General features: G+C 32.0%; 2 long non-coding RNA genes across 7 annotated transcripts; one reads left to right on the top strand and one right to left on the bottom strand.

Annotated features, from left to right (window-relative positions):
- Nucleotides 1-6,971: 6,971 nt before the first annotated feature.
- Nucleotides 6,972-20,100, bottom strand: LOC125370399. 6 transcript variants are annotated; one of them, XR_007216319.1, is made up of 4 exons: nucleotides 19,581-20,100; nucleotides 16,285-17,727; nucleotides 12,374-14,269; nucleotides 6,972-7,249 (listed from the first exon to the last, which is right to left on the bottom strand). It is a non-coding gene; the product is annotated as an uncharacterized LOC125370399 (long non-coding RNA). The 6 variants fall into 6 exon arrangements; XR_007216320.1 differs by lacking the exon at nucleotides 6,972-7,249 and having other exon boundaries at nucleotides 10,218-12,690; nucleotides 14,057-14,269; nucleotides 19,581-20,083; XR_007216317.1 differs by lacking the exon at nucleotides 6,972-7,249 and adding an exon at nucleotides 18,435-18,655 and having other exon boundaries at nucleotides 10,218-14,269; nucleotides 19,581-19,717.
- Nucleotides 19,919-20,360, top strand: LOC125370400. The gene is made up of 2 exons (XR_007216321.1): nucleotides 19,919-20,045; nucleotides 20,149-20,360. It is a non-coding gene; the product is annotated as an uncharacterized LOC125370400 (long non-coding RNA).
- The last annotated feature ends 4,680 nt before the right edge of the window (nucleotides 20,361-25,040 follow it).

Below are 25,040 nucleotides of genomic sequence, written 5' to 3'. Positions count from 1 at the left end.
ACGATGAGGATGTAGTTGAATCGAAAACTGGATAGGAATCTAGAGCTGGATGTGGCTTTGTAAAATCTTCTGTCAATTAAAAAAAGTTTCCAAAAATGCTATTTCTTAAGTGACTTGTTTCCTAAAATGACCCTTTCTTTAGTGGCTTGGATTCTCAAATGATAACTACGACCCACATCATTTTTCTTTCTATTTCCTTTTAATTTTCTCTTTATTTTTTCTTTCTTAGTGTTTCTTCTCTCTTTATTTAGCTCTCAGCCAAATTTTAGTTCTTGAATCCCCCCTAAAACCCTAAACAACTCTTTCTATTTATAGAGGTAGGATTTCAAAGGAAACCCTAGAAAAATGATAAGTTTTTAGGAATTATCGATAAATATCCAATTTATTTAATTAAAATTTAAGTAATTATCGATAAAATGATAATTATCACCAAGGAAACCTTCTAGAATCTGTATCTAGACATAAAATTGACCGAAAAAATGACGTGAGAGTGTCAAAATTTAATCGGTTCTATGAAGAGCCGATCGACTCTATCATGGAGCCGATTAGCTCTATGTAGGGCTGATTGGCTTTATAGCGAAAGTTTTAAAATTTGCAGTTTAGTCCCTGATTTTGTATAAATTGCAGTTTTGACCCTCAAACATAATTTTTCTGATAATTAGGTTCAAATTGATTTCTAAAAGATAATTCCAGCTAGATTAACCTCGACACTATCCTTGGATTCACCTATCATTCACTTCTCGAGACCCGAAAAAGTAGTAACTTTCATCACATGGTTTCCGTTTTTCCCTCGATATCTAGATCCGGAAAAGGGGCGCTGACAAGGATGATGAAGAAAACTACTATGATGAGGATGAAGAAGATGATGACAATATGGCAATAGCATTGTATGACCGTATTGGCACAAGTTCACCAAGCTTCAAAAGTATGAGTGAATATGTGTATCTAAACTAATTTAAAAGCGCCGGTATAGAAGAGACGATAGTCCCTCGAGATAAACTAGATGTAGATGGTGTTCTGTGGGATCCATCTTTTGAATTTTGTATTGGCATGTCTTTGAATCAAGAGATGCGGTTAAAGTAGTTGTAAGAATATACTCAATGAGAGTACACCGACAATTTCAAAGTTAAGAAATGAACAACACTATTACAATAATTTGCATTATCTAGAAAGCTACATATGTAGATTACATGCAACAAAAAAGAAATCGAGTAGATTTTAGAAGATTACTAGATATAATGGCCACAAACATGTAGTGCCCCTATTGAATCACAAGATTATAGAAATTTTGGCTCAACTTTGATATCAGGGTATATTCAAAATATGTTGGTCGAACAACCAAATATCAAGGTGAAAGCTATACTTGCATATTTAGTAGAAAGATTTAGTATAACAACATCATATAAGAAGGTGTGGCAAGCGAAGCAAAAGGCCATGGTTAATGCTTTCAGAGTTTAGGATGAGTCATACAAGAAACTCGGTGACTTCATGAATATTGTAGTGACCTTGAATAGTGGGTCTATATATGATATTGAAAGTGAGGAGTACTATACCAATAATCGACTCATTCATGGCATCAAACAGTGTAAGAGGATGTTTCGGTCATACAAGCCTTGCATTAAAGGATTCAAGCATTGTAAGTCTATGTTATATATCGACGGTACATTCTTATTTGGAAAATATAAGAGCGCATTGCTGACTGTTAAAGCAATAGATGGTAATAACAAGATATTACCAGTTGCCTTTGCTACTGTTGAAAAAGAAAGCAAGAAGAATTGAGAGTGTTTTATGACAATGGTTTGATGTCATATATATGATGATTGAGATGATATCTGTGTCATTTCGAGTCGCCATATTGGTATAAAACATGAAATGTCACAACAGTTACTGCATGAAAATTCGCATCGATATTGCATACGTCATTTTGCTAGCAACTATAACATAAAATTCAAGAATGTCAGAATGAAAAGGATTGTTGAGAAAATAAGTGCATAAGATACCGTTATAATTGTCTCGGATTTTCAATATCTTCCATCTTATTAATCATAATAATATAATAATCACACTTTTATCTCTAAAATAGGTCGTGAACATCAAAAGAAAAAATTTAAAAGGTGGATGAAGAAAATCAAAGCTAGGCATCCAGAAACAACTACCTGACTTGATAGTATACCAAAGAAGAAGTGGACGCTGTCATATGATGACGACCATCGGTATGATATTATAACAACTAACTATGCTGAATCAGGGGATGCCTATTACGACTATGATACATGGGTTTTATAGAAGTTGGTTGACATGTTTAATAAGCATCGAATTAAGTATACCGATGCAATTGATGAGCTTATATATATACTGATTATTGCATCAAGGTATTGGAGTATCGTGTGCAGAAGGCAAATGGTCAATGACTATTGCCTATAACAATGTGCAAAGGAAAGGTGGGCATAATCAAATGATTAATATATCAGAACAAACTTGTTCTTGCAGCAAATTTAAACAAAGTTGAATATCATGTTCACATGCAATTGCCGCATGTATAAAACTTGGAATTGATTATAGGATGTTCATTGGAAAATGATACAGTATATAAGAGGCGTTTTAATGTTGGTCCATTGATTTCATGCCCCTTAGGCACCAAGATTACTGGCCAAAATGCACTGAACTCCCTTTAGTGTTGAATCCTGAATGAAAGCAGAAGAAAGGGAGACCAAAGACAAAAAAGATTCAGAATAAAATGGATTAAAAAAATACAAAATATTCAAGGACTAATTTTTATAGCAATTGTGGTCAAAACAGGCATAATGCTAGCACATGTCATAGACTTGAATTTATTTTCTATGTATTTTTGTATTGCTTTATTTTTTTATATATTTTATTTTATAATGCTAAGCTAATTATATATTTGTATAACTGAATATTTAAGCATATTATTGTCTCAACTAATTAGCAACCTATATTTGTACAATGAAAAGAAAGAAAGGTGAAGGAAGTAGCATCGGTAAACACAAGTTTCGTATCGTAGTTGTGGTTGATAAATATACAAATCCCAGTGGCAATATTTGATATGGAAAGAAAAGATCATTTCTAAATCAACCAACTCATGCAACATTGAATCAGAGTTGTGCAAATCATATTTTTATGGGTCATCACACAACTAATTTGAAAGAGCTTGGAAATGTTATTGTTAGCAGGGCATTGAAATGGACCAGACTTTAGGAAATAGGGTGTGAGCTAGAGGCATATTGCAGAAATCATGATCTACTAATACCTAGAGCTATTTCAGCAATGTCAACTAGACAAACTTCAGAAGAAGTTAGAGTTGTGATGGAACAACCAAGGAAGGAGATTAACATAATAAATCATCAAATTAAAATAATATCACAAGAATCATGACCCATTCAGGATGGAACTTTCAAATAGCATTCCAATACCTATAGATGAATATGGTGTTTTAAATTATAATGATAGCGATGACAATGAATTTTTCAGATATTTTTCTTCATGTTTACCCATATGTTATTAAAAGATGTTTTATTTAATATTCTAACATTTTAATAATTTCATTAGTAGGTACCATGGCGAATGTGTACACTCTTAGTGACATATTTAGAGCTACTAGATGTCATTAGGCACTAGATAATGTTTATATCCAATTGATATGAATAAGCATAATAATGAGAAGGTACAAAGTCAACTAATGAATGAGTAGGGATTTCGATTACTTTAATTTAAAATTCTATATGAAGAAGCATTAGAACTTCAAATACGAGTACTACGTGCGAGTGCCATTAATATGAGTCGATCCATTATCTTTGAACTCCACATTACTTTATATCACATCAAGGAAGAGAATAATCGAATAAAAAATTCATCTTAATAGAGAGTATTTTCGTCAGCGAGTAAATGAGGCCCTTGAAGATGGGGATCACCAATAAGCTAGAATATTTAGAGTTTTAGGAAACTCATGCTATTGTCTGTTTGACATAGATTTGTCTGATAACGACTAATATCATATGTTTATGTGAAGACATTTAATATAATCACATTGTCATGAAACTTTTTTTATTATAAACCAATATTAGAATACAAATAGGAGATCATATTTCTTTATCAAATATTTCATATTTTGATGCAAACCTGTTAGGACGCATAATATTGTTAGCCTCATTCTCACTCAAGTTTCTACTGATTGTCATTGCTTGTCCTTTTGATAATTGTAACATGTAATATCTTGTATTTGAAGGAACATTTGATTATTTTCTTCTCCGATCTGTTTCACTGCAACCTCATAATCTACCATATTTCTTTGACGAAGTGCTAATGAATGACGTTTCACAATTGGAGCTCCTAATGAAAGAAAAACAGAAATCAAATACTCTGCTTCCTCGACTCTAAAGTTCCATTCACGATGCAAGCATAATACTCTTTCGGATCCGTATACTTTTCAAAATGATATTGATCATCAAATTATGGTAGAACCCACACTCTTTTGGTTCTACCATAACCTGAAGAACCAGCCATACTCAAATTCAATATGTTTTTTAGAGTTTGGGTATAATATGGCTTTATATTACAAAAAAGGAATCCATAAGGACAATAATATAGTCATGAATGTCATGTGTTCTTTTGTAAATAAATTATAAAAAAAGAATCCGTAAGGACAATAATTTATTGTACTAAATAAATATAATGTGTAGTCATATCAAATAATTTATATGTAGTGAAGTCATAATAGTGATGTGTAGTCTTGTCAAATAATATTTAGGCATCAGCGTGATATTTTTTATGTTGGTATTTTAGGTATGGCAGCTCATCAACGTGATTACATCCAGCCTAGTTCACTCGATCCATTATTATTATATTTACAGTCTTAGCATAGATCACATGCCATCTAGTTAGAGAAGGTATTAATTAAAATATACAGTCAGCCATACATTATTATTTTTAGGATTCCTTTTCTTTATAACTTTATATCTTAACTAAATAGGTTGATGATGAGGTGCTAAGCTGTAAAAGTAACAGTAGAGCTACTATGGCCGGTAGTTTTGGGCGTGCACCTAAGTATCTTTAGTGACTACGGTACTACAAGGCTTTTCAACCTAATTGGGAACACGCTAACTAGTCATAGAGGCTAGTGTAGAGATGGGAGTCACCACTCGAGTAATTCATTGGGATACTTTTACTAATGAGTGATGTTTCTTGATTCCATAAAAAAGCTCACGTCACAAATCCAGAGATGGATCTCGAAGCTAACTTCCTTATTTTTGGATCTGTCTTTAATTTTATAATTTAATAAACTATTCCATATAAATGCAACAGTTATATTATTACACATCAAGTACTACAACATATAAGGTCCACCTAAGTCTAGCCCATTTTAGGTTTAGCCCAATTACCAATTCTATTGTTAGCCTAAATTAACTATTCAATTATGGACAAAGAGACCCACCTATTCTAGCCTAATTACAAATTATGCTCTAATTACGAAGTGTTTAACCTGAATGGGCTACATCTTACATGCTAAGACTTGATTCAGTGATCCTAATCTAAGTGAGTTGATTAATTAATTAAACATAGCAAAGCTCACCAAGTCTAATTGGATTTTAATTTAAGCCCAAACTTGCCAATATGTTAACCTAATAGACTATAAATTGCATGCCAAAGTCCAAGTTTTAGGACCTAAGTCTAGATATCCAATTTTAGTTAACAGTCATATAACTGTTATTTTCCATTATCAAAATAAAGCAAAAAATAAAAAAAAATAAAGAAAGTAGTAAATCTAATTATTACAACCCTTGTTACGACTAATAAACTTAAGAAAAATTACTAAAATAAACTAAAATTGGCAAAAAATCATAAAAAGGCTCCAAAACTCATGAATTAGGACAATTTGAGATGAATAGCCGATTGATGACATCACAGAGGCCATTCGACTTAGCGCAGAGCCGATTGTTGACATCATAGAGTTGATTGGCTGTAAGGCTTGATTATGGTCAATTTTATGATTTTTTCAATCCTCCCTTACCTAGAAGCCAATTTAACATGCACAAGAGGTAAATCATGATTAAAACTAAAAAATATGAAGTAAAACTCATAACAAAACAAATCAAAATTAAGCCAAAAATCATAAAAATTATACAAACCTAAAAAACTAAAAAAAGATTGACATAAGGCAAATAAAACTTCACATGGTAGATCCTATATTTCAATCATCCAACCCTAGAAATTTAATATGATCATATAATTAAAAGAATGAATCCAACATATTACCATAACTATTCCAATTATCAGATTCAAAATCCAATAGAAAACATATTATCAGATTCAAAACCCAATATTTTCATATTAGCATATTCAAAATCCAGCATGTATATACATTATAGAAATATTTAAAACTATTAAAAACCCTAGATTTGATCACAATTTTGATGTAGGTAGAAGTGCATTCTATCCTAGTCCTACTTGACTAAGTATAGGTAAGTAGGGCGTCGAACTCTAGAGAATTCAGAGTGAATTATAGCCTTACTAATTCCTAAATGTATTAAGATGATTAAGCAAATATGGATAAAACTAAAGATTATAGAATGATTAGATTAAGATAAATAAAACTAAACTAATAAAGCAAGTAAATAAAATACTACAATCAAATAAAAGGCTGCAAATAGATATACATGTCATGATCATATCATGACTACAAAGATGAAATGTTACAAATTTATTAATTGGAAGAGTCGACCTAAGGTACATATAAGTATATCTCTATGACATTCTACAGTATTTCCCAATAGATAATAAACTAGCTCTCGCATTTATACATGTACTAAGAAATCATGAAGATTTGTGTCTAACTCTATAGAAATCCCCTTAAGAAGTAGTGTCATTCCCAACAAAACTGAAATCTGTCACGACCCACTCTGTGGACCCGTGACCGGCACTAGGGAATGGGTAGGCGTAAGGCCACCGAATCCCGTAGTAAGCCTGACACTCACTGACTTAAACAAATCTCATCTCAATTAATACTATTGATTCCACAATTTCGTAACCATTAAATTTACAATTAATTCGGTCTGCCAGAAAAAAATTAGGCAAGACCCGAAACTCATAAAACTTACAACTGATACCTCTACTATTACAACTGCGGAGAATCTAAGATTTTTACAATTTGACATACCAAATCAAACACCACCCGATGATGAAGAAGTCGGGTTACTGAGTAAGAGTCGAGGGAAGACTAACAGTCAAGCATCTGAAAAAAATAAATTGAGACTGTCAGTCTCGAGAGTGAGTTAAAATCAAATAATCTAGAGACTATTGCAGTCTTCACAAAAAATATTAATTATTCAAATCAGTATATCAAACCTTGAACGTAAATACAAATTATAATATAATCATATACCATAATAAAAAAAATGAATAAATAAATAAATAAAAATATATATTTACTTTTACGGGACGAGTGGCTCAGTAGAACCCTAACCTCAAATTCTAGTAGCCTTTCGGCTCTCTTAATCCAACAGGTCTGGCGCCTAGAGAGCAAGCTCTATTAGGGTCCTTACCTCCAGCCTAAACACTTGAATTCCAATTAAGTCGGCGCCCAGAGAGCGTTGCTCAATCAGGGACCTTAACTCCGGCAATCAACTGAACTCAGCCTAAAGAGCAATGCTCGATCAGGGCAAACAAATCCATAATAACCTTATTACATATGTCTTTGATCATTACCGGTGCGCACGCGGTCCTGATGTAACCCATCAGGTGGCATGTTCTACGAAAGCCACATTCCCAAATCGGAATCATCACATTTAATAAATATCATTGTCTAATGAAATCATTCAACACATATTGAAATTAAGATTAAAAATTTAGGATAAAGCAACGTGCAATTATTTATATTGCGATACTAATCATCATATTACGCATAAATTTCTAAAATAGCATATTAAATTCAGACTTAGCAATAGTGCAACAATTAAGTGACTTTAACTCATAGAATTGGGCAACCTCCTAGCTCTGCTCCGGTGCCTCGGTTGGAGCGAGCCGAACAGACATATCATCTAATCACAGAAAAATAATTTATCAAAATGCGGAAACAATTAACCATTAATCCTAGGCCTAGATTCCTAGGACTGACTCTCTAAGAATCCCGACTCGGGTAAATTCTACCAAAAATTCGGCAGAACCTCCCCTACAACACGGACATTTACCCCCCGTAAAATGGGTCCAGGACCAGCCAGAAAAGCACTTCAAATATCCAACAATCCAAACAACGGGAGTCGAGTCCCCAAACTTCATTATTTTCCCAACTCCGCTACACAGCACAAAACACGAGGCAGGCAACTGACAGACAATTATTTTTGACTCACAAATATCATCTAATACATAACACAATTCAATAGACACACAAATTAAATCAAAAAATTCCAAAATTAACGGGCCAGAGGAAATTATCGAGACGCTCGGTCGCTCGGTCGACTCGCCTCTAGCCGCCGGAGTTCGATCGACGGTCTGAACTCACCATCGGACTCGAAGCGACACGCTGATGACGATCTCCACTTCGAATTTCTGATCTGACCCCCGATCATCCGGAGAGATTTGCGAACGATCTCGGCCGTCGATTCGCAAACGAAGTCCAATCGCCACGAAACCGGTGCCATCGCAAAGCTTGAGCTGAGGAGAGTCGGGATATGCCCTCTGATCGTCCAAAGCTCGCTGGAGCTCGCCGGAAATGCCTAGAAACCTCGGCTGCCTCTATTTCGCCGGAACTCCCTCCTCCGGCCACCAAAACTGACGCCGCCACCACCAAAAGGAAGCTCTCTCCAAGGGGAGCCGATCGCCACCGAGATCGATCGGAAAGGCCGCCGGAAACGGTCGGAACGATGCTCGGATGCAGCTGCCTCTCCTCGCGCGATTCGCCACTGCCGACGGCTTCGCCACCATCTCCATCGCTGGCCGGGGCCGACAGCCTCCCTCTTCTTCCCCCCGACTTCTTCTCTCTCCCCGACACTCTCTTCTTTCCTTTCTTCTATATCGACAATTGACCCTTGAACTTTTCCTTATTACAATTTGGTCCCTCAACTTTCTTAATTACTTACAATTTCATCTTGCAGAATTCCAATTTAACCCCTAAACTTTTCTTTAGCCTTTCAATTAAGCCCCTAGCTAATTAATTTGGGTCAAATCAGAATTATTGAAAATATATAATTACATAAATACCCCTGGCCGACATAAATATTTACGAAAATACCAAACTCACAAATTTCCATTAGAACCCCATAAAAATAAAATTATACTTTTAATCCTTATTCCAAAATAAATTTTCAATTTAGTCCTAATACACAATTAAATTAAATAACCAATTTACTAATTATTTTCCAACTTAAATTTTAATACCACTAGTTAATTAAAATACCAATTTCCCCAAAATTCTTTTATAAAAACATCCTTTACAATTTCTTCCAAAATTTTTCAATATATATAATTTTATTTATACATATACATATACATTGGGAAAAATTAGAATAACAAAAAATATAATCCACTCTTCAAATAATTTATTTAATTAATTCTTAAAATTTCAAACTAATTGGGTATAGAAAAATAATTCATTTAATTGACTAATATTAAAATTTACATTAAATTATTTCAAATTAAACCAAATAAAAATGAAGCTAAAATTAAGTTAAATAAAAACTCATTATTAAATATATAAAAATTCCGGGTATTACAAAATCCCTTACTCTTCCACTACAAAATCGTACTCTTATCGTAAGCTGTAATTTAGACAGGCGATAAAACATAAGCACAGTGGTATTGCAGATAAATCATATATAGACCTTTCAGTAATATATCATACCTAAGTATAGTGAGATTATGAATAAAGATGTTGTCTATGATTTCAATAATATGTCATACTTATACCAATCTATTTAAGCACATAAGAGAAATCAACTTATGAAAATGCTATTAAAACTATACATGCAATCAATAAATAAACCAATGAACATATAAAAACTAAATGCAAAGAAAGCAAGTCACTAATCATGTGGATTAAGCACACGGATGAAACAAGAAAACACTCAAGCAATCCCAGGAGTGAAGAAGGAGTGAAGAAGATAGAATGATGAATTAACTTAATGGCTCCTTAGGAAGTACTTGAAGAATTCTTGTTCTTCTCCTTAGACTTGATAATCTTGAAGATAAAACTAAAACTTGGAAGGTTGTAGTAGAAGAAGTATTTGATTAAATATGATAAATATTGAAATAGAATATCCAAGATAATATCTATGATGTCTACAAATGAAGTTACAAGGCCTATTTATAGATAGAGATTCGGATTAGGCATCATGCCTCGTTACAAAGGGTCAAAACTATTCTAAAATGTAATTTCCAGCATTGGTAGTTACTTCCAAGGGTCATAACGTCTTGAAACTTGCATCTTCTGGAGAAATAAGTCGTAAGAGAGTTGTAGCCCTTTGAATATAGAAGACATAACCTTTTGAATCACCCTCTTTCGATAAGAAATGAAGAATCTACAACCATTCTACTAAAAGACGTTCACAGAGGGTCACAACTATTCAGCAGCAAATTCCAACCCAGTTTAGGCATAGATAGAGTCTGAATTAGGAAATGCTCTAGAGACATGAAAATTGTAGCTTTATATCTTATCTTTCCAATGCCACTTGAATCACCACATTTGGACTTAAAACTAGGAATTTATGCCTGTTTTACCGAACCATGTCAAAACTGTCGAATCCGCCTCTTCAAGGAGACATGTCGTGGCCCGGGCTCAACAGCCTCCACACGGGATATAATGTTTTTCTCCCAGCTGGAGCACCCTTGTCCCGGCCTAGGACAACCCAAACTTGCCCGATATTGCCTTGTTTTGTCTTCTAAACTTCCGAATTTCATTTTTTTCTTCATTTATAAGCCTAGACACTTCATAAAAACACTAAAAACAACCCTCAAGACATAAAGTCAAGGGGATATGTGAATATAACAAATATATCATAAAATTAACCAAATGTAGAACTAATTGGACTAAATTAAACGCCAATACTAATTAAAATACTATTAAAATATAGTGTAATTATGGATACATCAAACTCCCCCACACAGCTTTTGCTTGCCCTCAAGCAAAACAAGTGCTAGAAAGGTACACAATACATAGCAAGAATCCATTTTTCCAAATTATTGACAAAGGACTAATAAAGGTTATTAAGACTTAACTCTAAGAAACAAAGAAAAATGGGTAAATACGTTACTCCTCAAGCCTTGCATTTATATATTATAAACTACTAATAAATATTAAAATTTAAGAGTAATGTAGTGTAGACAATGAAACTTTCAAATTCTAAGTTATGAAAAAGGAAACAAATAACAAATATCAAAAGCCTATTAATCACATAACTCATGAATTAAGGAAGCAGCCTAAACAAATAATGGACAAAATGAAGCACACATCATTAATTAGTTAGACCATTCGACATTTCATTTCATCATTTTTTTTTCATTCGCTTTGGGTAAAATATTTCGAATCGAGTGCTAGGAGGGAGCATACCACCTAACCCATGACTTACTCGATCCACCCCATTTATCATACAATTAACCTTTCGAATCGAGTGTTAGGAGGGAGCATACCACCTAACCCACGACTTACTCGACCCATGTATGATAAAAGGCTTTTCTTTTCTTTCTTTTTTTCCTCATCCTTTATTGATTCACTAACATTTTTGTATTATGGCTATAGTTTTCTTGAATGAATAGGCTACTAACCTTGCATCAAAAGTTAAGTGATTAACGTACAAAAATTAAGTCCAAATCAACATTCCAAATCTTAAAACATAGCAAAGAATTATCAAGTTAAAAGAGTCTATACATACTCACTCAAATGTGTTCTACTAATAATATATTTCTTTTAGATTTTATTGTGATTTATTCCATTTAATTTATTTTTCAATTTAGGCAAGAAAAATAATTCATTTATCCATTTTTAATTGGCTCTAAAAAGTCAAGATCAAAATAAACTAAAGTAGTACTAAGTCAACAAAGTTAGAAAATTTCATAATGCCATTTAAAATTGTGTATTTATAAAAACTCATGTAGATTACTAACCTAAAACTAAACCAATAATCAGTTTTTTTTCAAATACTACTTAAACCAAACCAACAACTCAACATACCATATAACTAACTAATATACATTATATATGAAATTTAAAATGCAATTTTAAAGTGTAACAATCTAAAATGTAATTCCTAACATGATTATGCATGAGACCTCTTCCACACTTAAATTCTACATTGCCCTCAATGTAGCCATATCATTGAGCAATTTAGAATAGAATTATGAAAGATCATAAAGTAAGAAAGCATACCTCACTCATCCGTAGGGAGATGGTGGTGGAGAATCAACAAAGAACTCTTGATGTTCCATGAAACTATCAAACTTATAAGTCAATCTTCTTATCTCCCTTTCCGTTCTTGATTGTCTATCATCAAGATGCTGAATTTGGCCTCTTAAGAAATTTTGACCATCAAGTAGTTGGTGGAATAGAGCATGTGTGGTTGATTATGGTCTAATGCACCCACTTGAGCAACACTTGGTTGTCCTCCCTCATCTTGCACTCCTTCTCCTTCCTCCTCTTCATCATCACTGTCATCACCTTTTCCTTGGGTCCAAACCGACCTGCTTCTAGCATCTCTCAAAGAAAAGTTAGGATAAATAACTTCACCTTGCATAAAGATATTTTTGGTGAAGTATGTAAAAAGGATAGAATGCATAGCCGCAACCTCTTGTAGATCAACCTTAAAATGAATTGCTATAGCAGTAACAATATGTCCTAAAGATAAAGAACTTCATCCGAAAAAAAGGTAGGGGGCTAGATATGGATTATTCCTACTTTATTTTTTTGGTACAAACAAGCCAACCATAAATTATTCAAATTGATATATATATATATATATATATATATATATATATATATATACTATTAATTTGAGTACCTCAAAAGAAAAGGTAGGGGGCCATTATTCCTAAATTATTAGGTTATCACTTACGTTAATTCTTCTTCTTCAACCACATAATATATTTATTCTCTTTTTTTCCAAATTAGAAAAGCAATCAATGAATTGAAGAATAGAGCAATCTCAACCACTAATAGCACTTGTAACTAGGGTTGAGCGTGGGACTCAGAGATTATGAATCATAGTAAAAAAACTGAACCGACATTATTCGGAACAAAAAATTTCATTGATTTTTGACTTTTCCAAACTAGACCATATGCGGTTTTGGATCTCATTAGTTCTTCACAAAATATGGAACCATCATGTATTTTCTTAAACTGCAAAACTGAAACTAGAACTGATTATAAAAGTTTATTTATTTATTTATATGTGTAATTATTTTTAAAATAAATAAGTCTAAATCTTAAGCCCAAACTTAAAATCAAATATGAAAGTACGGAATAGATGTCTATAAGGGGTGAATTGGAGTTCTTAAATTTTCGAGCTGGTTGTCTATATTATTTCAAACAAAACTCTCAAGATTTAAATCAAGCGATGTGACCAGTTAAAAATATTAAGATTGGTATTATATTGATAATGCAATTTGACAACTCAATAGCTCTTAGAGAGATTGCACAAGAGTTTTATTAGTTGCCTCAAGCAAACTACGCAGATACCTAACTATATTGAAAATCTCTTTGATATTTACCTGTAGAAATAAGCCAACTATTCCAATAGAGACTTTAACTACTGTAAATCAAAGCTCAACTAAAGAAAACTTTTTGATGTAACGAGTGAAAGAAAGCAGACGCCTTAAATATTTTATGCACATTTTAAAGCAGATAGATGTCTTCAACTAGTTTCTTTCATGTTCTTCATAATAGATAGCTGATGAGGGTGTTGAGTAAATTAGATTTCTAATAAAATGCAAGAGTCAAAGAGAATGAATACTATGATTTATCATGCTTTGGTATTAAGACCTACATCTAGTCTTTAAGGATCACACCTTAAGAGTTTCTCCACTAATTGACTCTATTAAAGTTTAGAGATCAAACCTTATAAGATTTTGTTAAGTGGACACCTTATCCAATCTTTAAGTAATGCCCACTCCGAGTGACCCATAGAAATTATTTGGCTTTTATGGACATCCCACCTGCTTTAGTAGGTGCAAATGGATCTTTCATATACTTCAATAGGAGGTTGTATCACCCATACAAAGATAGCAAGCTTTAACACATGTGCTTGGAGACCTTACAAGAGATTTTGACCTTGAAATTAATAAAAACAAAAGGGATAAGTATTAAAGTTACCTTATAATTTCACCATTTCACAACTTGGAGTATGTGGTTATTTAGACAAAGAGAGATATTCGGTTACAAAAAATATATTTTATTATTAAAAGTCTCAATTTATAAGGATTCAGCAACTTTCGTTCCGATCAACCATCATTATCAAGTTGCTCGTGTTTGATAACATGAGTTTGGAGCTTTACAACTTCTAATTCCATTATTTAACTGTTAAATCACGATTTTCAAAAGTCATTGATCCGATGAGATTAATTTAACAATCAAATAATTACATTTTGAGTTATTATGCTCTAAATCCATATTATCAAACACGAAAAATATGATAATGACAATTGATCGAAGTGAAGATGGCTAAATCCTTATCAATCGATACCTTTTAACAGTGAATTACTTTTTTGTCATAATTTTTAATCGCATATCTCTTTTTGTTTGAAAGAAATCACATAATTTCAAGTTGTCAAATGGTAAAACTACAAGGTAATTTTTATACTTATTTCCAAATAAAAATTACAAAACTCCTATATAGATCATATATGACAAAAAAATATATTTTGGATAGCAGTAAATATGAACTATGCAAGAATGGAAGTAGAAGATGATGAGATGTAATAAGTACTTTTCAATCTTAATAGTCTCGAATTTAAATATTGTTCTTTCCTTATTGATTTAGTAAAGTGAAGTTAGTATTTATAAGCAATAAAAACTAACTGTTGTGAGATAAGATTTAAAACTTTTATTTCAGAAATCTTAACAGTTGAAAATATAAGTCTTTGAAAAGGAACAATTTTCTAAGTGCAAATTCTGCAATAAGCTATCACAAAAAGCTGTAACTTGATAGGCAACCAACTTTACAAAGTGCAGAGTTGCTTTTATTTCACTTAAAGAAATCTCACCTCTAGAACACATGTGTATAGTATGTAAGTATGTGAGAAAAAGATATGTTAGTATATAAAACAGATAGATACCTTAAAGGTATTGTATAAATATTTTGGTCAAAGATAATTTTCTTAGAAAATAAAAAAATTAAGAAATTAATTTGTATGCATAAAATTCACGTTTGAGAAAGAAAAAGAAAATGACTTTTTACAGTGTGTAATCATATAAGAATTGGACATACGGTGGTGCACATGAAAGACATTTTTAATGTAAAATTGATCTATTTAACAAGACATCTAAAAGAAAATTTAATCTACTAGGACATTGTCGACTCTAAGATGACTATCTTTTAAATTTGTCCATTTCTTTAAACAAAATAGTTGCTTAATAATAGATGATCTAAACTTGAGGAACACCCTATGAAAACGTACTGGGTCTAATAAAATCCTTATCTAGGAGGTCCTGTGACTGCTCCATCAATTCTCTTAACTCGGCTGGTGCCATTCGGTAGGGCGGCAAGAAAATAGGTGTTGTATCTGGTACCACGTCGATGCAGAATTCTATCTCTCTATTGGGCAGCAATCCTATTAGTTCTTTTGGAAATACATCAGGAAACTCGCAAACCACCTAAACATCCTCAACGCTACCTGTTCCTGTTGAGGTATCCCTGACTAAAGCCAGATATCCCTAACATCCACGGCGAAGCATCCGCCTAGCTGTAATAGCTAACACGAGATTCGATGAAGTAGGTATCTACTCACCTTTAAAATAGAACTCTGAGTCTCTAGGGATTCGAAAAGCTACTTGTTTCTCCTGGTAGTCCAACATGGAAAAATGCATAGCCAACCAATCCATTCCCAAAATCACGTCAAAATCTATTACATCTAACATAATTAAGTTAGCATCCAAATCTCGACCCTCAACTGACACTGGACATGATAGAAACACAATGTTGGTCTCTAAGGCATCACTTAACGACATAGTGACTGACATTAGAACTTGAAATCTAACAGTTAAAGCAAAACTAAGTGATACAAAAGAATGGGTAGCCCTAGGGTCTAATACAACTCTAGCTTCAGAATAGTAGACATGAATAATACCTGACACCACAACGTTTGAGGCTCTCGCATCTTGATGAGCGAGGGTGAACACTCTAGCTTGCCAACGGCCTAAGTGCTGAGAGCCTGAAGCTTGACTTTGAACTCTGCCCCCATATCGGCCTCCCATAGATCTACCTCCAAAACCACGGCCCTGCTGGCCGACAAACTGAGATCCACCTTGAAAATATCCTAGAGCTGCAAGAAAAGCTGGTCAGGTCGCACTGGCAGATGAGCCCTGAGGAAAAGCTGGCTGGCTGAAGTAGCGAGGGCATGCTCGAGCCATATGACCCATCTCACCCCACTTAAAACAGGCTCCGCTGGAAGCTAGGCACGGTCCCTGATGTGACCTGCTGCACACCTGACAGGTGCTGGCTCCAAAACTAGAGTTGTTGTAGCTTGAACTCTGCACATTGCCACTGAAACCTTGTCCTGGTCTGAATCCTCTGCTACCCTTCCGATTATGTCTACCTTTTCGGTGGGTATGGTAGACTTTGCCCGACTTGCTGGTCGGAACCTTCAGAGTAGCCTCCACTGCCGTAGTACGGTACAACTGGTAGCGCACTGAACTAACCCTCAATCATGATCTTCTTTTTCCTGTCATTATCAGTCCCCTGGCCAAATCCTCGTAGGGTCATCTCCATATGTCTGGTCATGTCAATCACTTCTAGGAAGCTACTCCTCCTAGACTAAACCAAGGAGACAAACTCTAGACTGAGTCCTGAAATATACTTACTGTTCTTCTGCTCCTCGGTCCTTACAGCATAGGGCGTATACTTACTCAGCTGTATAAACTCCCTAGCGTATTCGGCAACTGACAAGTCTCCATTAATCAGCCTTTCAAATCTCTCCATGTACTCCTGCCTCATGCTAAAAGGGATGAAATACTCTTCAAACCTGTCTTTAAACTGTCTCCACTACAATCCATCCAAAAGGGGCGGATATAGTCTCTAAACCACTGAGATGCTATCCCTTTCAAAGAAAACCCGGCCATCTCGATGGTCCTCCTGTCAGAACAGTGCAAGTCAAATGCCCTTTTCTCGACCTCGTGCAAGAAGTCCAAAGGGTCCTCAACTGTCCCATCAAATTCCACGGGTCTCAATTTAGTGTACTCCGACATTGGAACCTCGTCTGGATTCCTGATACCGGACCCACTACCGCGGCTTCCTGAACCTTGGGCAGCCTGCTGCTACTGGAAGACCAACAACTATTCTAAGGCTCTCTGCATCCCGGTCATACCGATTATAAATGCCTCCACTGGGACTCCACCAACACCGTGTGCCTCTTGAGTCTCACCCTGATTTGGTTGGGCTGCTGCTCGAAGCCTACCTCGCCTCCTGGTACCACGGGCTGGGGCCGGAGGGGCTGTCTGAGCATAAAACTCATCTTGGCCTTCTTGGGCCGATGCTGCAGTTGCAGTCGCTCGAGTTCTCAGTATGGCAAGGGCTGAAAATAAACAGCAAGCTATCAAACCCAACGGACTCTCTAACGTATAGTGCAGATACCAGAATCAATGCAACACGTAAGGATAGACTCGATTTCCTAATTCCGCAGTAGTTAGTGAAGTTAACCTAAGTTGAAGGAAACTAAACCTAGGCTCTAATACCAACTTTGTCACGATCTGATCTGTGGGCCCGTGACCGACACTAGGGAATGGATAGGCTTAAGGCCACCAAATCTCGTAGTAAGCCTTACTAATCGATAATTCAATAAAATTTACAACAATATAATATTAATCATGTCTGACATGCCATACAAAAATCTAACTGGTCCTTGATAACATCTCACGTTCAATATGGACCAGAATAATCATAACAAATCAAAAATACTAATGCGGAAGGTCTAAAATATAAAATAACTAAAAATATAAAAGTATAGATTATATAATAAGTCCAATGAAGAAAGAAGTTGGGTTGTCAAAATGCAGGATGTCGAAGAACTCTAACTGTCACCTAAAAAATAAAATTGAGACTGTCAGTCTCAAGAGTGAGTTAAAATTAAATAATTCTGTAATTATTGCAGTCTCCTCAATAAGATAATATTTATTAACTCAGTATATCATGCCATTATATATCAATTACAAGTCATACCATACTTTAGAAATAAAATACATTTAAAGACTTATAGGACAAGTGGCTCAGCAGAATCCTAACCCAAAATGCTAGTAGTCTTTCGGCTCTCTCATTCCAATAGGTCTGGCGCCCAGAAAGCGAAGCTCAACCAGGGTCCTTACATCTAGCCTGGACACTTGATTCCCAACTAAGTCGGCGCCAAGAGAACATTGCTCGACTAGGGACCTTTCTCCGGCAATCAAGCTTTCACAGCCTAGAGAGTTATACTCGACCAGGGCAAAATCCAAACATAACCTTGTCACCTGTTTTTTATTATTATCGATGTGAACGCGGTCCTGATGTAACTCATCAAGTGGCATATTCTACTATAGCCTCATCCCATTGTCACAATCATAACATAAATATAATAATCATAATAAAATAATCATAAGCTGACATAATTGTTTAATATCATGCTGAAAATAAAGATTTAGAAATCCCGGTAAAGTGAGCATGCAAAAAATAGTTCTGTTGAGATAATAATAGTATTAAAATAACATTATTTAAAATATCATAAATAATGAGATAAATCAACTAACAATAATATTAATATTATTCTTGATGATTATGAATTAAATGAAATTTATTTAAAATAACGATAATGATAACCATACATAAACACTAATTATGAATTATCGCATTAAATCTAGACATTGCCAATGTACAACGATTATATGACTTGAACTCATAGTTCTGTCGCGCTCCTCAGTCCGCTCCTATGCCTCGAGTGGAGCTAGCGGAATGGACAAATTATCTATTCATGAAAACGCTCAGTTAATAGACATTCTTAAATTTTTTCCTAAGCCTAGACCCCAGATTAGACTGCATAAAATTATTTTAGACTCGAGAATTCTGTCGAAAATTCGACAAAGCCTCCTCTAATTACGGATGTTTACTCCTCGTAAAATGAATCCAGAACCTACCAAAAACACTTCAAATATTTTGCGATTAATTAACGGGAGCTGAGCCACTAAAACTGTATTACTTTTCCTGACTCTACAACACAACACAATCACAATAATTAAATCTAATTAATTTTTAAATTATCCATCACTGATAATTAATAGCCACAGTATTTTTTTTTTTAAATTATAACATAATTTTTAGGGTTTAAATATAATTATACTGAGTCAAAATTGTAATATTTCGCGAGTTCGGAAAACCCCGGGGTCCAAAAGCCGGTCTTACCAATGGTGTCGGAACTTAAATCCGAAAGCGCCTACGTGAAGCTCGAGTTGGGGGGATCCGAAAACAAGAGAGTCTTGCCCGGAAACTCGCCTGAAGGCACCGGATCGGGGCCGAAAATGGGCTGCTCCAATGAAGCTCCTCTGAAGCTACCGGTGGAGGAAACTGGGGAGGGAGACTTGCTCCGGGGGTTTTCGGGAGTGAGGAGTCTAAATCCGGCATCAGATTGCCGAAAGGACGCCGGCAGGAGGCTGAATCGACGACGCAGCCTCTTTCGTCGTTCGTCGGTGTCGCGCGAAAAGGAGGGAGAAGGGGAAGGCGGCGCGCGGCAGCAGGAGGAGGGGAGAGGCGCTGCTGGACGGCGGCGGTAAGCTGGGCAGCACGCAGGCGGTGAGAGGGAGAGGGCAGTCGACGGGGAGAAAGGAGAAAGGGGAGGGAAAAGGAGGAAGGAAAAGAAGGAGAGGGAAGGTAGGGATAAGAAAAAGGAAAATTTATTTATTTATTTATTATATAATAATAATAATTATTTTTATTTATATATATATTTTTTTTAAATCTGGCTATTACACAGCTTTTCTCTCGCTGAGCCATTGCAACTCTCTCCAATTCCGGTGCCAAGTTTACCACCATTTACCGATGAAAATCCGTCTCTAGATCAGTCGCTATATGAGTGGCAAACTAACAAATTTTGCTTTACCAACAACATTATCGATTGTAAGTCCGTCGCTATGTTGACTTAATGATGGATTTAACCCCTCTAGCGAAAGTCTCCATCCATTATTATTTTGCTGTTCTTTTCTAGTGTAATATCATACTCATTTAATAAATAATAGATGCTTTTCTAAAATTATTATCTAAATATGATTTTAACACTAAACACTAATACTTTAATCTTATATATGTCTTATTATTACTCTGTTAATTTTATTTATTTATTATTTTTGGTTTACAAAATAAATGATTATTTAAATATTATTTTTTATTATTCAAAAGCTTAGATCCCTAAAAAAAATACAAACATGAATATTTTCAATAAATTTAACTAAATCATTTATCATCTATTTATTGTTAATATATAGTTCTAAATAAATCATTCCTTTCACTAAACTCAAATTTTTAGATAATTTATTTTACATTTAAATTCTAGATATAAAACTAATGTAAAACACATATAAGTTAAAACAAGTTAAGAAAACATATAAAATATTTATAAATTTAAATTTTAAATAATTTTACTTAATATTATCTTTTGGGTCTCATTTAATTTAATTTTTAGAAAATATAATTTTTATTATATTTTAACATATTAAATTTCAAATGTAGTTCAAATTTAAACTTAATCTATTTTTGCATATTTGCGGATGCATATAGGTAGTATATTCTTAATTTTTTACAGAAAGTTTGTATGCATATAAATTCATAATTATGTTAATTCAATGTCAAATGGTATATTAAATGACAATGAGACATTAAATAGTAATCTTTGGTCTAAGTCAAATATTAACTATTGTCATATGGTATGTGATGTCAATTTATTAAATATATATAATAAACAATTCTTTTGAACTAAGGAATCTTTGTGTAATGCAAGACATTATACTAAAAATTTGCTAGTCAACCATTTAAGAAAAATATGAATCATGTTGGTGAAAAAAATTACTTATTACTTTCCAATTAATTTGAATTTTTATTAATTAAAATATTTAAAAAGATAAATATTTAAGTTCTATTAATGATAATATTTGAAAAGATGAATAGTCTCTCAAAATCAATATATCATGTTAATTTATTAATATTTTAGAAGTATATTAAAAAAAAATTATTAGATTCATGCTTTTAAATAAATAAAATTCAATGGCTAGAATTTAAAAAAATAAATCTAATGATTATAGTTAATTATGATACAAAGTGTTATATGATACTGAATAATTCAGTTGTGGAAAGATTCTTTTATTTTAGCTGGAGTCATTTTTTGCCTTTAATTTCTCCTCCTTTATGGCTTTTCACCTTTATAGTTTAAAGGAATGGACCTTCTTTTTTTTTTTTTTCACCTATTCTATTCTTTTAGAATTTGATTTCTTCCTAAAATATCAATCCTGTTAATAATATGAAATTGTTCTAATGCTGCAAATTGCTTTAAAGGCATGTATCTTTGTCATGGTATGTGTTCATATTTGGATCTTAAGCTTGGGGAAATCATAACAGGGCCTATAGGTTTGCTTGGGAAGTAGTTATTGAATCGAATGTTTTGTTAATTTAAAACATTATAAGAATTTAAAAATATAGAAAAAGGAAACAAATTAAATTACTTAATTTTAAATTAAAATAGCATTTATTCTATTTATAAGATGAAATTTATTATTTTTATTAAATTTAGCGATTGCTTAATAAAAATATGATAGAAGGAGATTTTTATATAATATAATAAAATACCAAAATTTTAAAATAGCAAGAGGCATTAATATAAAACTATCTAATTAGAGCAAGAAAAAGAATATTAAATTTATTATTTTAATTAGAAACTAAAACTGGCACGTGCTAAAAATAAGATTTTACTCTAATTTGATAATAAAATATATTTTGCACGAGTTTAATATTCGATAATAAGTCTAAAAATTATATTGTAATATTAAATTACCAGTTTAGTCCTTCAACTAACAAAAAAAGAGTAATAGTTAGTTTTATTAAAATTCAAAGAGATTTTAATATAATAAAAAATTGAAAATTAGTTTTATTAAAATTTAAAGGAATCTTAATATAATAAAAAAATAATAGTAGTTTTATTAAAATTAAAAAAAATAATATAATAAAAAATATAGAGACCGACCCATATATTATACTAAACCCTTAAAAGATGAAAAAATACCAAAATGATATAGAATGTCAATAGGATATTATAATACAATTAAAAAAACTGTATAAATAATTTTTTAAAATTTTAGTTTGTAATAATAAAAGAATATTTAAGCCATAAAAATAAAATATTAAAGCCTGTTTTCTATATACATATAAAATCCAATAATACTTATCATTCTTTTAAGGTGCCGTTCAAATTTATTTTATTGAGGAAATTATATGGACTACGTTTATTTTTGCTTCTTTACTGTACCTTTTACCTTTTTCTGCTTTGTTTTTCAAATTTCTCTTTCCGATTTTTTTTGTTTCTTTTTCTTTTTCTTCAATTTATTTTTAGTTCCTTTTATATATGAGCTCTTCAATAATGAAAAAGACTACTATTGTTGCTGCTGATAATGGTAATTTATATAAAAGACTAAGCTCGTGCTTTTAAATACCCAGTTGGTTTAATGTTTGATTATTTTATTATTTATAACAGTTTTTCCCAATTTATTGTACTTTACTGATTTTAATATTATCTCTAATTTTAAATTTTTACATTAAAATGGAGAGAGAAAAAATTAAAAGGAGAGAAAGAAGTGTATGTATGATTTAAAAATTGAGAAATTGAGAAGGTAAGGAAAGAATATAAAATAAAAGAATGAAAAAAAAAACTAAGAGAAAATTTTGGTCATTACTTGAGGGCACTAAAACTTGAACTCCATTCACGCTGTCTATTTTTTCTTCTTTTTTTGCTTTATTATTATTGTGTTTGGTTTTAATTGTTATAATGATAAGGTAGTAGATACTCATTATCTACTCATAATATACTCGCAGTATACTATATATATTGATTAAGAATTTAGGCAAAAAAAAGTTTAGTTTTTTTATCTATTCATGTGATATAATCTTATTCGATCATGTTAATTCATGCATAGTATAACTAAAATTTTAGATTTTAAAGAAGTAAAATGTAATCTTGTTAGATTTTTTTAAATTAGATCTTCAAAAAAATAAAACTTGTAGCTCTTCTAAGTTCTTTTTGCATTTTACTATTTTATAAATGTATGATCTTTTTAGGAGGAAAACTTAATGTGTTTATGGTTTCTAAACAACAATTATAAATATTGGAAGAGGCTTGCAGTCATTTGTTTTCTTATGCAAAATCCAAGGAGGATAAAAGTTTTGATAGCATGTGAATCGTATGGCAGAATTAAGGAGCTCAATAAGCCAAAGAAGATTTAGAAAAGAGATTTGATGTAATTGTCATGTGGTTTTTCTATCAATATAGTATACATGGTGGACTTATGGTAATATTAATAGGTTTAGTAATAAGATTGTTGACTAATACTAAGTAGGTATCATTTCTCTTAGATATATTTTAAGGTTTAATTATTTTATTTGTTTGAATTTGTTATGAATAATTTTAACTTAATTTCTTCATTGTAATCATTATAGTGAAGAAAATAGATAATTTTCCTACATTCATATATCAAAAAACATAAAAGATAATTTTACAAATCTGAAGAAAGACAACTCAATGAGAATCATAATATCATATACCTAAAATAAATTTATTATATATTTAGTATATATTTTTTACTGTATAATTTAAATATTATTTTATATATTTTTAGAAAATTATTTATATATAATATATAATTGATATATCTTTTTATATATCTATATTATATAATAGTCAATATATAAAGATTTTACAAGATATATATCAAACACATACAATATAAACATAAATTTACTAAATTTAAAATATATACTTATGAAATACCTATATATACTTATTATATATCCAAAATATACTCATTATATACTTTATACATTTATAATATATTTACCATTTTCTTAATATTTTAAATTTTAAATTTTTAAAAACTAATTTAAAGATTTCTTTAAATATTTAAATTCATTCATTATAATCTGATAACATTGATGCCACAATTGTATAAATTTTAAATAATTTTGAAATTATTTTGGATACTCGTTACATACTTATAATATACTCAAAATATACTGTACACTGTTACTTTTTTTTTTTTAACCTTTTCTTTACATATTTTTAATTTTTTATATAGTTTTTAATTTGTTCATGAATCATATTTTTATAATAATTAAATGTTATAATTTAATCACTTTTTTTATATTTTATTATACTTAAGGAATAGTTATAAATTTTTTATTTTTATTCAATTTTTAATATCATTTTAATGCTATTATTTTATATTTTATTTAGAACTTAAATAGAGATCTAGAAGAAATTTTGGTTGTTATTTATAGGCATTAAAATATGAACTTCATGTTATGCTCTTTATAATTTTCTTTTAAGGAAAATAAGATGGATTATTATCTTATCATTTTCTAATATCTAAAGCAAATATTAATTTTTCTTTTTCGATGATTTTAGGACTTTATTATATTTTATTTTGAGTACGATGATGTTAGTATTTAAAGAAAACATTAACAATAAAGTATAATATGAAGTATCTTTTATGATATGCGGTTTATCAATTTAGATATATTATGATGATTTTATTTTATGGATTTGTGACCAATTGCAATTGGATGGCTCTTAAGTTTGGCATTTTGTTTAATCATTGTATCGAGTTCATT

This window comes from Ricinus communis, chromosome 6 (genome assembly GCF_019578655.1).
Source record: "Ricinus communis isolate WT05 ecotype wild-type chromosome 6, ASM1957865v1, whole genome shotgun sequence".
NCBI lineage: Eukaryota > Viridiplantae > Streptophyta > Magnoliopsida > Malpighiales > Euphorbiaceae > Ricinus > Ricinus communis.
Note: the sequence above shows the minus strand (reverse complement) of the source record. Positions and strands in the feature narration are given on the sequence as shown.